Source organism: Papio anubis, chromosome 6 (genome assembly GCF_008728515.1).
Source record: "Papio anubis isolate 15944 chromosome 6, Panubis1.0, whole genome shotgun sequence".
In the NCBI taxonomy this organism is placed as follows: domain Eukaryota; kingdom Metazoa; phylum Chordata; class Mammalia; order Primates; family Cercopithecidae; genus Papio; species Papio anubis.
The window spans coordinates 55472094-55486426 of NC_044981.1; the positions used below are offsets into that span (position 1 = coordinate 55472094).

Consider the following 14333-nt stretch of genomic DNA (forward strand, 5'->3'; position numbering starts at 1 on the left):
TTGTATAATGGTAAAATAAATGGAATCTTCAGTATTTCATGAGTTACATGTAGCAAAACACATCTCTACCAGCATCATCTTACCAACTGTCAAAATCCTACAAGATTTTCTAAAGGGTAGATAAATAAAAAGAGAAAAGCAACAGGCTTGAAATGGATGGAGGACAGACTAGTTAAAGTCAGTTTGTGTTCCCAATTACAATGAAGTAGAATAAGCACGTCTCTCATTGAATGTAGCTGAAAACTGAACAGAATGCATTGAGCAGCTATTCAGTTTTGAGGATTCTGAAACATAAACAGCAGCAGGCCAATTGAAGTAAAAAAGCCAAAATTCAGAGTTTATGAAAACCAGTGGTGAGTTTGCCATTTTTGACCTCCATCATTCCCCAGACTGAATGCAATGCAGCAGTGCAGCCTGAAACCCAGAAATGGGTACTGAGGTTCAGATACAGAGCTCCAGAAAAAGTGCCCTAATTCTGGGTAAAGAGGTAAGAAGGAGAATTCTTAAGACTCAGAGAAAGTACAGAAATCACTCATTGTTTTTTTTTTTTCTTTTCTCACAGCCCCTAAACAATATCAAAGGCAGGGCAAACTCCTATTCCTTTATGTTTGGTTTTTGTCTTGCTTCCTGGATGCAAGCATGGTCACAGAAGTGTGCAACAGGACAGGATAACAAAAGCCCCAACTTTTTGGCTAGACAAACAAAAAGGGAATCCGAAAGTACTATCAACCATACAGAATTAAAAGGAGCAAAAGAGAATACCATAAACAACTTTAGGCCAACAAACTAGATAACTTAGATGAAATGAACCATTTGTGGAAAGGCACAAATTACCAAAGTGACTCAAGAAGAAAAATAATCTGAAGAGGCACATAAAAAGTAAAGAAGTTGAATTAACAACTTGAAAAGATCTTCCCACAGAGAAAACACCAGCCCCAGATGGGCTCACTGGTGAAACCTTTCAAATATTTTTTAAAAACTAATACCAGCAATTTACAAACTCAGAAAACAGAGAAAAACTCAAACTATACAAACTATATGTAAGAACCAAAACTAAATTGCCTTGGGAAAAAAGCAGCAGAAAACTTATTTTATTATCTTGGATGAGGCGAACAATTCCTAGAAATGACACCAAAAGTATAATCCATAAAGAAAAATAATTGATAAATTGGACGTATTAAAATTTTTTAACTTTTGCACTTAAAAGACACCATTAAGTAAATGAAAAGACAAACCACAGACCATAAAAATACGCAAACTATGTATCTATTAAAGAATTTGTATCCAGAATGTATAAAGAACCCTTAAAATTCAATAAGAAAAAAAAATCAATTTTACAATGGACAAAAGATTTGAACATTTCACCAGAAAAGATACATGAATAGCTAAAAAGCATGTGAAAAGAGGCTCAACATCATTAGTCTTTAGGGAAATGCAAATCAAAACTCAGAGCTATCACTACATATCCAATAGAATAGCTATAGTAAAAAAGACAGACAATAACAAATATTGCCAAGGATGTCAAGATACTGGACCCCACATACACTGCTGATGAGAATATTAAATTGTACAGACATTTAAAAAAAAAAAACTCAACAATTTCTTTAAAAATTAAACTTACCATACAACCTAGCAATTTTACTCCTAGGTTATCTGCCCAAGAGAAATGAAAATATATGTCCACACAATGGTTTTAAGCACATATTCATAGCAGTGCTATTTGTAATAGCTAATCATTAGGGAGAAATGCCAAAGTCCATCAACTGATAAATGGATAAATCAAGTATGGTATATTCACAGAATGAAATACTATTCAGCAATAAAAATGAACAAACTACCTGATACATACTACAACATGGACAAACCTCAAAAACATTAAGCTACATGAAAGAAGCCAGATGTGAAAGACTACATATTATATGGTTCTACTTATATGCAATGTCCAGGAAAGGCACTATCTACAGATACTGAAAGCAGCATGGAGTTAGGGATTGGAACAGAGATTGACTGCAAACAGGGATAAGAAATCTTTTGGGGATGATGAAAAATATTCTAAAATTAGAAATTAGAATATTCTAAAATTAGAAATTTCTCTCTCTATATATATATTTTTTAATTTTCTTTGAGACAGATTCTTGCTCTGTTGCCTATGCTGGAATGCAATGGCATGATCATAGCTCACTGCAGCCTCAAACTCCTGGGCTCAAGTGATCCTCCTTATCTCAGCTTCCCAAGTAACTGGAACAACAGGCACATACCACTATACCCAGCTAATTTTTTTTATTTTTTGTTTCACTATGTTGCCCAGACTGGTCTTGAACTCCTGTCCTCCAGCGACCCTCCAGTCTCAGCCTCCCGAAGCACTGGGATTACAAGCATGAGCCACAGCACCCAGTCTGAAATTTTTGAAAAACTAAGTTGGGCCTAAAAATGTCTGGTGGAAGTAATTTCCATACATATGAAAGCCAAGAAATTGGAAAAGACTGTCCACGGAAAAGAACAGAAAAAGCTTACCATGAGTACTTTAGGGATAGCAGACAGTAGCAAACCAAAAATAAATCAAAAGATTACCTATGGTAGATTGCACAAATGGCCACAATACTATGCAACTCCTCCTATCAGGACTCTTCTTCTCTACCCGCTGTGACTTACTTTGGCCAAAACAATGTGTCACCAGAGGCACTGTACAAGCCCAGAGTCCAGACTTCAAGAGGCCTCGTGCACTTCCACTCCTGCTGCTTTTGGAACCCAAATCTAACCACATGTGAACCAACCAGGGTTGGCTTACTGGAAGAGGAGAGACCATGTAGTGGAAAACCATGAGTCAGCCAGAGCGCATCAAAAACACATGAGTGACTTCCAGCTGTGATGAGCCAAGCCTGACTCAGACCAGACCAAGTGCCCAACTGGGCACAGCCCAAATCACCAATCCATGGATTTGTGAGCTAAATGATTAATGTCTAAGTTACCAAGTTTTAAATGGTTTGTTACAAAGAAGCAGCTAATTGATACACTACAAAAGGGCAGTGATGACTGCAAGACAGCATAATGAATCAAATGGTTGAGTTTTGTGAAGTTGTCCAATAAGGATATGCCTCCCAGGCACAAGAATAGAAAAGCAGTCACCAAGTCTGGGAGTTGGCAAAGTCACTGTGGCAGGACTAATTAATTGCATGAGTGAAGTGAGAATAACAAAGTTTCTCAAAACTGTTGGTCCAAGGGTCTATAGTAAGCAGACTGCCAAGTGACGTTAAATAAGAAGGTAATGACAGGCTGACCCCCAAAGAAGATTTTGGTCCTGACGAAGGTAAGAAGGGAACTCATTAAGAGTTCACAATAAGGTACAGAAATAGAAGGGGGTATGACAGAGAAGGACATGTCAGAATTCAAGATCTTGGTATGAGAGTAGTTCTAAGGCATGATACAATATGCACAAGGAGGAAGGATGGCTGGATGAATGGATGGATAAGTGAATGAACAGATAGGTGGATGGATAAATAAAGAGCTATAGATAAACATAAATCAATAAGAAAAATTACTTACATAAAGATTAGAAAGTTTCCCTTATATCTAGGCTTTCCCTATAAATTTTTTGCTGTCCTTGTAAGTTGGTCAAGCCATTTTCACTGTTTTTGCATTTTGTTTTTATTTATTTTCTATATTTATTTTACTTTTATAGATGTCTATAGATCACTCTTCCAATAAACATTATATAAATAAGTAGCCAGGCATGGTGGTTCACACCTGTAATCCCAGCACTTTGGGAGGCCAAGGCGAGTGGATCACTTGAGGTCAGGAGTTCAAGACCAGCCTGACCAACATGGTGAAACCCTGTCTCTACTAAAACTACAAAAAATTAGCCAGGTGTAGTGGCGGGCACCTGTAATCCCAGCTACTCAGGAGGCTCAGGCAGGAGAACTGTTTGAACCAGGGAGGTGGAGATTGCAGTGAGCCAAGATCGTGCCACTGCACTCCAGCCTGGGTGACAGAGCAAGACTCCATCTCAAAAAAATAAAATAAAATAAAATAAAATAAAATAAAATAAAATAAAATAAAATAAATAAATATATACATATATATATATATAAGTCTAGCAGAAATGGAATTAAAACAATGTTTCAATCATACTATCAAAAATGCCATAGTCTTAAATATACTGTCAGGCAGTGTTTTATACACTCAAAATGACAGAAACTTCTTAAAGTAAAATAAATTCCACAGTACCCCACATATATATATACACACACACACACACAAGCACATATATACACACACATTTTTATGCAATATATTTTTATGCATATATATAATTATGTACATATATATTTCTTAACCAACTTCACTGAGATATAAGGTACATATAATAAACTGCACCCATCTAAAGCAGCAATTCTCAAAATGTGGTCCATAAACCTCTGGGGTCCACAAGACTCTTTTAGGAATCCACAAAGTAAAGAACTATTTTCATAATAATAAGCCATCTTAGTTTGACATTTTTGTATCAATGTTAATGTTATATTTTTCAAAAAAAATCCATTTAATCTAATTTGTCACTTCTGTGGGCATCAAGTTGTATAATATATTCTCTTATCCTTTTTTTTTTTTTTTTTCATTTTATTTACTTTATTTTGAGACAGGGTCTTGCCGTCACCCAGGGTGGAGTGCAGTGGCGCAATCACAGCTCACTACAACCTTGACCTCCTGGGCTCAAGAGATCCTCCCACCTCAGCCTCTGGAGTAACTGGGACTGCAGGCGCAAGCCACCATGCCCTGCTAATTTTTTTTTTTTTTTTGGAGAGTTGGGATCTCATTGTGTTGCCAAGACTGGTCTTGAACTCCTGGGCTCAAGTGATCCTCCCACCTCAGCCTCCCAAAATGCTGAGATTACAGGCATGAGCCACTGCAACCAGTTTTCTTACCCTTCTAATGTCTGTGGATTCCATAGTTATACCCTCTCTTTCATTTGTCATATCAGTTATTTGATCAGTCTAGCTAGAAGTTTATAAACTTTGTTGATCTAAGAGTCTAATTTGGTTTTCTCTTCTCATTTATATCTGTGTTTGCTCTTACCTTTATTATGTCCTTTTTTCTACTTATTTTGTGTTTAATTTGCTTTTCCCCCCAACACCCCCCACCAACTTCTTAAGGTTGAAGCTTTGCTAATTGATTTTAGATTTTCCTTCTTTTCTAAGATAAGCAGTTAAAGCTATATGTTTTCCTCTGAGCACTGCCTTGGCTGCACGTCACAATTTTGAGATACTGTGTTTTCATTATCATTTAGTTTAAAATATTTTAAAATTTCCTTTATGGTTTCCTTTTGATACATAAATTATTTAGAAGAATGTTATTTAATTTAAAAATATTCAAGATTTTCTTGGAGATATTACTGATTCCTATATAATCTATATTATTTCAATCCTTTAAATTAATGTTGACTTGTATTCTAACCCAGAATATAGTCTGTCTTCGTGAATGAGTCATGTGAGTATGGTGTTTCTTTACAAATATTTATTTATTCATTTTAAGACAGGGTCTCGCTCTGTCACCCAGGCTACAGTACAATGGTGCTATCATGGTTCACCACAACTTCGGCCACCTAGACTTAATCAATCATCCCACCTCAGCCTCCTGAGTAGTTGGGACTACAGGTGCATGCCGCTAAGCTTGGCTAATATGTATTTTTGGAGAGACAGGGTTTTGTCATATTGCCCAGGCTGATCTCAAACTCCTGGGCTCAAATGATCCTACTGCCTTGGCCTCCCGAAGTGTTAGGATTATAGGCATGAGCCACCGCACCTGGTCAATGAGTGTAGTGTTTCTAGAAGTATCGGTTAGGTCAAGATAGTTGGTAGAGTTGTTTAGATCTTTACCTACATTTTTACTGATTTTCTATGTGGATGTTCTATCAATTGCTGAAAGAGGTATGCTTCTAAACTCTGTTGATCACCAACTATGATTACAGCATTGTCTAATTCTGCCTTTACTTTTGAAATGTTTATGTCATACATTTTGAGGTTATGTTTACATTAGGTAGATACACATTTATGATGATGTCTTCCAGAATGATTGGTCCTTTCATCATTGTGGGACATCCCTCTTCATCTCTGTTAATACCATTTACCTTGATTATCTATTTTAGCTAATATTAATATAGCCACTCTAATCTTATGATTATTCTTTGCATCATTTATATTTTTTCCATCCATTCACTTTCAGTCTGTGCCTTCATACTTAAACTGAATTTCTTGTAAATAGCATATAGTTAGGCCCTGCTATTTCTCGATTCTGGTCATCTATGTCTCATAATTGGAGTGTTTAGCCCATTAATATTTAATGTAATTATTGATATTGTTAGATTTACATCTATTGTTTTATTATTTATTTTTAGTCTGTCTCTTCTGGTTTTTTGTTCCTGTGTTCCCTTTTTCTTGCCTTCCTCAGGTCATTTGGATATGTTTTAGAAGTTCTAGTTGGGTTTATCTCTTGGGTTTGCTTTTTTTAATTAGTTGCTCTGAGAGTTAAAATATGCATCCTTAACTTTTCATTCTACCTAAGTTAACATGTCACTTCATATAAAATGTAGAAACTTTGCAAATGTATAGGAATTTCATTACTCCCCTGCCATTCTTTACACTAAAGGTGTCAAACATCTATATGTTTTATACACCCCACAAGACAATGTTATAATTTGTGCTCTATATTTACTCTAATTTAATTTGCCATTTCTCACTTTTTTTAAAAAAGAAGATAGGGCCTTGCTCTGCTGCCCAGGCTAGAGTGCAGTGGCACGATAATGGCTCACTGTAGCCTCGAACTCCTGGGCTTAAGCAATCAGCCGCCTCAGCCTCCCAAGTAGGTAGGAATATAGAAGCACATCACCATGCCCGACAAATTTTTTAAATTATTTTTTTGTATAGACAAGGTCTTGCTATATTGTCCAGGCTGGTCTTGAATTCCTGAGCTCAAGCAATTCCCCCGCCTCCACCTCCCAAAGTGCTGGGATTACAGGCATGAGCTACCATACCCGGTCCAATATTTGCCATTTCTGATGCTCTTTATTCAAATATATCACCACATTTCTCAAAATTAGTTAAACAGATTACCAAAGCACAGCATTTGGCTCTCATCTGGCATGAATGCATAAATTATAAATAAAGAATTGCCTCAAATCTTTCCTTTTAAGCTTATGACAGTTAAAGCAATACCACTTGGCACTAATGTGACTGTAAGTAAAACACAAATTCAGGAACTGGAATTGGATGACAGTACTGGTTATAAGGTAAAATGGTTACAAAATAATTCAGAATTACTTTTAGATTATAAATTGAAATAAAAACATTAAATATCAAACTTTGATTTAAAACTCTCAAAGGATGAAAGTTCCTTCAATTAAAAAAAAAAAAATAGGGATATTTTCAACTCATTTTCTTTCTTTTTTTTTTTTTTTTTTTTTTTGATACCGTTTTTTCCCTGTTGCCCGGGCTGGAGTTCAATGGCATGACCTCAGCTCACCGTAACCTCCACCTTCCAGGCTCAAGCGATTCTCCCACCTCAGATCCCGAGTAGCTGAGTTTACAGGGGCCTGCCACCACACCTGGCTAATTTTGTATTTTTAGTAGAGACAGGGTTTCTCTATGTTGGTCAGGCTGATCTCGAACTGCCAACCTCAGATGATCTGCCCGCCTCGGCCTCCCAAAGTGCTGGGATTACAGGCATGAGTCACCGCACCTGGCCAATTTCAACTCATTTTCTAAAGTGTCTGATTCTGTGTATCTGTGAACAAAACACAGGGTAAGACATAAGTAAGGTATAACTATATGTCTAAAATAAAATATGGGGCCAGACAGAGTGGCTCATTCATGTAATCCCAGCACTTTGGAAGACCAAGGCAGGTGGATCACCTGAGGTCAGGAGTTCTAGACCAACCTGGCCAACATGGTGAAATCTTGTCTCTACTAAAACTATAAAAATTAGCTGTGCATGGTGGTGAGCGCCTGAAATCCCAGCTACTCAGGCAGCTGAGGTAGGAGAATCACTTGAACTCAGGAGGCAGAGGTTGCAGTGAGCTGAGATCACACCACTGTACTCCAGCCTGGGCAACAGAGAGAGACCCTGTCTCAGATAAATTTAAAAAAAGATACAATATGAAAAGCATCTGTCTCTTTCCCCTTAAGGAAAAGAGGGATACCGGATATTTGGGGAAGTTGGCAAATTCATGAGAATTGAGAATGAAACTGACCTGTAGAAAACTTCAAATATTCATTCATTCATCCAACATTTACTGAGCTTCACTATGTGTCAGATTCTAAACTAAGAACTGGGGTTATAGACTGTCTTTAAGAGTCTCACAATAACAAAAAAAAAACCAAACTAAATTGTTACTATGAGGCGGGAGTCATGAAAGTTTCCTTAAGGAGATAACTTATGAACTGGACTTTCAAGAAAGAGCAAGAGTTACCCTTTTTTTGCTTGAGTATTTTTGTTTTTGTTGGAGCTGTATGAGAAAAGAGAGGAAAGAAATAGAAAGAGACTTTATTAGTTGGAAATAACATGGATAAAAACAATAATCCTAAAAGATCATGGTCCATTTGAAGAATTATAAGAAGTGTGGACAAATGGTAGACTCGACCTATCACAGGACATCAGTACAAGGAACCCTTTGACATTATACTAAGAATGAACTTTGTGATCATGAAAGAAGTGGGAAGCTACTGAAGGATTTCAAGTAGGGGAGAAATATGCATTACCCAACTCTTTCTCCCTTGCCTACCTCTACTACAGATACTAAGAAAGATAAAACCTCACATCCCAAGCCTCCTTTATAGTGACAGATGGCCTGTGGCAGTTCTGGCCAGTGAAGGGTAAACAGAAATCTAACTGAAAAGTCTTCTGGCAAATATTCAGATTTTCTGATAAATAACCATGGCTGGCTCTGCCCGTTCCCCTCCTTCCTTCCTTGAATTTAGACACCATGTCTGTAACTGTGCCAACCATTCTCCAACCACAAGGGAATGACCAGATTATTCCAAATATACCGAAAATGACATGGTAGAACTGCTCAAGCAAAGCCTGTGGCCATCTCTAGCTTTCTTGTTATGAGAGAATAGAAATCCCTGTTTATTAATAAACCATTTTAAGTTGGGTTTTCTATTACTTAAATCTGAATGTCTTCATAAGTTATAGAAGTTTTAATAATTAATTTGTCTTTTCAAATGATCTTTATTAAGTTGGTGTTGATGGGTTGGGGAAGGGGATGCAGAGAGACTTGTCCAGAGGTTTATGATAGGGCTTGAACCAAATAAACGGCAATGGGAATACAACGAAAGGCAGAGTCTAGACACATTTAAAAGAGAAGACAGATGGCGCAGGATGGATGAGGGAGCCGTCTATTCTATCTTCTATATTCCTAGTTTTAAAAACTGCAGGGGTTTGGGGACTGGATGTGAGAATATTGTCATTCTCCAAAATAGGTACATAAGATGTGGCAAAGGACTGATGAGTTCAGTTTTGGACATGTTCAGTTTGAGATGCCAATGGGACATCTATGGGAAAATGAGGAAAAAGTAGGTGACTCTGAACCTAGAGATCAAAAGTGAGGTCTAAATTTGATAGATTTCAGAGTAACCACGATATGGGGGTAAACTAAAACAGTCAGTATGGTGAGATCCCACAAGTAAAATCTGAATAGGCAAAAATGAGGCCCAGCAAATCTATTGCCAGAAAGTAGTGCTCGGTTGGGCAGCACATATATTAAAATTGGAAAGATACAGAGATTAGCATGGCCCCTGCACAAGGATGAAACACTGAAACACAAATTTGTGAAGCATTCCATATTTAAAAATAAAAAAAGACAGAAAGAAGATTAGTAGCTGCCTAGAGTTAAAGGATGAAGGAGGGAGGGGAATAGGGAAAAATTGCTAATGGGTATAGGTTTATTTTGGGGGTGATGAAAATGTTCTAAAATTAAATTGTGATGATGGTTGCACAACCTTGTGAATATACCAAAAACCACTTAATTATACACTTAAATGGATGAACTGTATGGTATGTAAATTATATCTCAATAAAGCTGTTTTCTTCTTTAAAGTAGGCCTAAGACAGGGAATGTCAAGTTATAAGTAGGAAGAGGATTCATTGCAAAAACAGAGAAAGCCAGGGCCAGAAAGGGGCGGGGGATTTAGAGGGTGTTGTCTAGAAACCAGGAAGGAAATATCAAGAGGGAATCAGTGGCCAATAGTATTGAATACTGGATAGATCAACTAAATTAAAGACTAAAATAATCAATTTATCAATTTGGAAATAATTGGTGAGCTAAGTGTGAGTTGTTCTAAATAGTAGCAGCAGAAGCCAGATTAAATTAAGTTGAGGAATAAATGAGAGGTGAGGAATAGAAGGTAACAAAGAAGCTTTTTCAGGAAACTTTTCTTGTCAAGAGAAGAGTTGGTGGCATAGGGAGGTTCTGGGCTGTTGCTATTATTTCCAATAGTAAGCACATGTGATGTTTATAGGTAAGGGAAAGGAGCCAGCAGAGAAGGAGTGACTGAGGATAAAGAAGAAGGGGATGACTAATAGAATATCCCCCAAGAGATGGGAAGAAAAGAATTCACAACATAAGCATAAGCATCAGCGTGGACAACAGATGAAATTTTCACTGGACTGGGAAGGAAGGCTAAGATGCCAGTTAGTTCTTAGGTGCAATAAGTTTAAGGAGCTATTACTTGATGCATTAATATTCTTTGTGAGTCAGGAGATAAAAGGTCACTGGCTGAAGGTGAGGGAGTAGGCTTGAGGACTTCAGAGGAGGGTAAACATTTAGGAATAATTATTAGGAGAGAAATTTTAAAGGAAGAAGTTGAAAAGTTGCTACATACATTTCAAATACTTTTAAAAACTTTAATGTATTTCAGTCAATAAAAAGGTCTTGGCCGGGCGCGGTGGCTCAAGCCTGTAATCCCAGCACTTTGGGAGGCCGAGACGGGTGGATCACGAGGTCAGGAGATCGAGACCATCCTGGCGAACACGGTGAAACCCCGTCTCTACTAAAAAATACAAAAAACTAGCCGGGCGAGGTGGCGGGCGCCTGTGGTCCCAGCTACTCGGGAGGCTGAGGCAGGAGAATGGCGTAAGCCCGGGAGGCGGAGCTTGCAGTGAGCCGAGATCGCGCCACTGCACTCCAGCCTGGGTGACAGAGCGAGACTCCGTCTCAAAAAAAAAAAACAAAAAAAAGAAAAAGGTCTTTTTACATAATGAATTACCTGCAAATTTATTATACTTCGTATTAAACTTTGTAATGACCACACTAAACACATGAGCAGGTTGCCATAAATCCCTGGAGAGATGGTGTCTGCAGTCAGAATATAACCCAATGATGCTGATCCTTGGACCTCAAAAACATGGTACCCTTTAAAAGCTCAGCCTCAGGGTCACCAGAAAGGCCCCCAACTGGCCATTTTCCAAGGCCCTCTGCAGCAGAGGCCATAACTCTTTGTTCTCCCTGGGTGAAAGAACAGTGATTGGGTTGTTTTGTTATAGTTGCTGGAAAAGAAATCAAAAGGTGATTTTTTTGCTTCCTCTTTTTTTTTTTTTTTCCTGAGACAGAATCTTGCTCTGTTGCCAGGCGAGAGTGCAGTGGCACTATCTTGGCTCACTGCAACCTCCACCTCCCAGGTTCGAGCGATTCCCCTGCGTCAGCCTGCGGAGTAGCTAGGACTACAGGATGAGCCACCACGCCCACCTAATTTTTGTATTTTAGTAGAGACAGGGTTTCACCATGTTGACCAGGATGTTCTACATCTCCTGACCTTGTGATCGGCCCGCCTTGGCCTCCCAAAATTCTGGGATTACAGGCGTGAGCCACTGTACCCAGCCTGCTTCTCTTAAGAGGACTCAGAGCAGGTGCCCTCCTAAAGGATTCAAATAAAATAATGCTATGTCAAAGCCTTTTGTTAACTGTCATGTAGTATACACAAATCATTTCTATTGTAGCTGACACCTATGTATACTTCCAGCTCTATATTCCTTTACGTGATCTCAACAGTCCCTCTCCCTAACCATACTGGTGTACAACAAGCCCTGAAAACAGGCATGTGCTTTCCTAAATCTTGTCTATTCTCAAGCCCTTATACCAACCTGGGATTTTGCTCTCATTTTCTCTGAATCTACTCAGGTATAGTAGGCCCCACTTATCCACCACAGATCCATTCCAAGACCCCAGTGGATGCCTTAAACCATGAATAGTACTAAACCCTATACATACTATGTTTTTTTCCTATACATACATACCTATGATAAAGTGTTATTTAATTATGTAAATCTGATGCAACACATTGCCATCAATCAGAATGTTTTCTATTCATGTCTTCCACCCACATATTTAATGTCTTTTCCATCTTAACTAAGCACTTATCATGCACTATGGCCATAACTTTTAGAGTTTAAAGTGTGACAGCAAAACTATCATGAATTTCTTTTTCCTTCTTCACAATTTCACAGATAGAGGATTCATTCTTGTGGCATATCTTAGAAGCTTCAGCATACGATTTTTTTTTTCCTTTCCTTACTAAGTCAAGAAGTTTTACCTTTTCACTTTAAGGAAGCATTTTATGGCTTCTCCTTGGCATATCTGAATTGCCAGCATCACTACTCTTGCACTATGGGGCCATTATTAAGTAAAATAAGGGTGACTTGAACACAAGCATGGCAATACAGTTGACAGTAAACCTGATAACTGAGATGGCCAGAGTATAAAGTATGGATTTGCTAGACAAAGGGATGATTCACATGTTGGGAAGGACAAAGTGGGATTGGAGAAGGGCAGCTCAGGGTTCCATCGTGCTACTGAGAATGACACGCAATTTCAAACTTATGAATCATTTATTTCTGTAATTTTCCACTGAACATTTTCAGACAACAGTTGGCCACGGGTAACTGAAACCATGGAAAGCAAAACCACAAAGAGGGGACTACTGTACTTACCATACAACCTTCAGGCTTCAGCATAAATATCACTCCTCTTGGAAGGCTTCTCTAATCACTTGAGCTAGAAGCAACCATTTCACCAGAACTATTCCAACCATTTCTTTTCTATACATAATTTGTTACTTGGTATTTACCCTAATGATGTTTTTTTATTTACCTGCCTTAAGCACCTAGAAGACAGGAATCATGTTTTCATGGTGCCTTTACAGCATGACACTTTGTATGTAGTAGATACTTGGCCTATTACTTCTGGAAGGGGCTCAGAGATCATTCTCACATTACCAGTCAAAATACAAAAACCCAAGTCTCAACGACAAAAGAGACTTGACCAAGGTGACACAGTTAGTTCGTGGCAGAGCTAGAACCCAAAACCAGAATTTTGAACTCCTATTCTTATAATCCTTACATTATGCCAATAATTATTGTTATTACCCTAGTTCTATTTTGCCATCCAGATCTCAAAGAGAGTCATTCTTGAGCCTTAAGATTACATAAAGATGCAAACTTCTCTGGAAAATATTTTGCTTCAATTCTAATCTAGATGAATTTAATTGGCTTGGATGCAGGAAAAAAAGTGGGAGTTTTTTTTGTTTTTTGTTTTTGTTGTTTTGTTTTTCTGTTTTGTCACCAAGTAGCTAAAGTCAGGGTTAATTATACGATAGTGTTGACTCTGGTATGATAAACTCTGTGAATAGGATTAATTTGTCTTTTTTACATACGTATTGGCTGTACACTTTTACACAGCAGCTTCCGATGCTCTCATCACATTTGTGATTCATAGTTGGAAACGGCACAGCAGTTCAGTTAGCATAACAGAAAAAAAACAGTAACTATAAAATTTCAGCACTGATATTGGGAGTGACCTAGAAGGAACTGTCAAGGGCAGGGGCTCCATCTCCAACCCTTTGTTAGCCCTATTGTCGAGCATAGTACTTTGGACAGAAAGAGAAAATAAATGTGTTTATTTGAAAAATAATTGGGTGACACTCAATGAATACTACATCATGTGTACACTTACAACTTATGGCTGACTTAATTAGTATAAATTAATTTAGACCTAAAATGTAACTCTAGACAAATAATTTATTTATAAAGATAACCTAATTATAAAGGATTGCTCAATAATAAACTATCACTTTCCCTAATCTACTAAATTAGGTAATTCTTAATGAAAGATGAAAATTTAATGAGATGCTGTGAAATGTGGTTATTTTGCTGGCCATTCTCCAATGATTTGGTACAGGGACACTTGAGGAACATAAAGAGGACAACAAGGCTTAGGTGGACCATTGTTTCATTTAGGATAACTTACATAATCACTGGAAAAAACTAAATGATTTGCCAATTCAGTATTG

The 14333-nt window shown here is 37.8% G+C and overlaps 1 protein-coding gene and 1 non-coding gene across 17 annotated transcripts in view; one reads left to right on the plus strand and one right to left on the minus strand.

Annotated features, from left to right (window-relative positions):
• DST (dystonin) overlaps positions 1-14333 on the minus strand; it is a 488658-nt gene that overhangs the window by 469391 nt on the left and 4934 nt on the right. The gene's annotated exons all lie outside the window — the stretch shown is intronic.
• On the plus strand, positions 9727-9836 carry LOC116275497. The gene has a single exon (XR_004184629.1). It is a non-coding gene; the product is annotated as a U6 spliceosomal RNA (small nuclear RNA).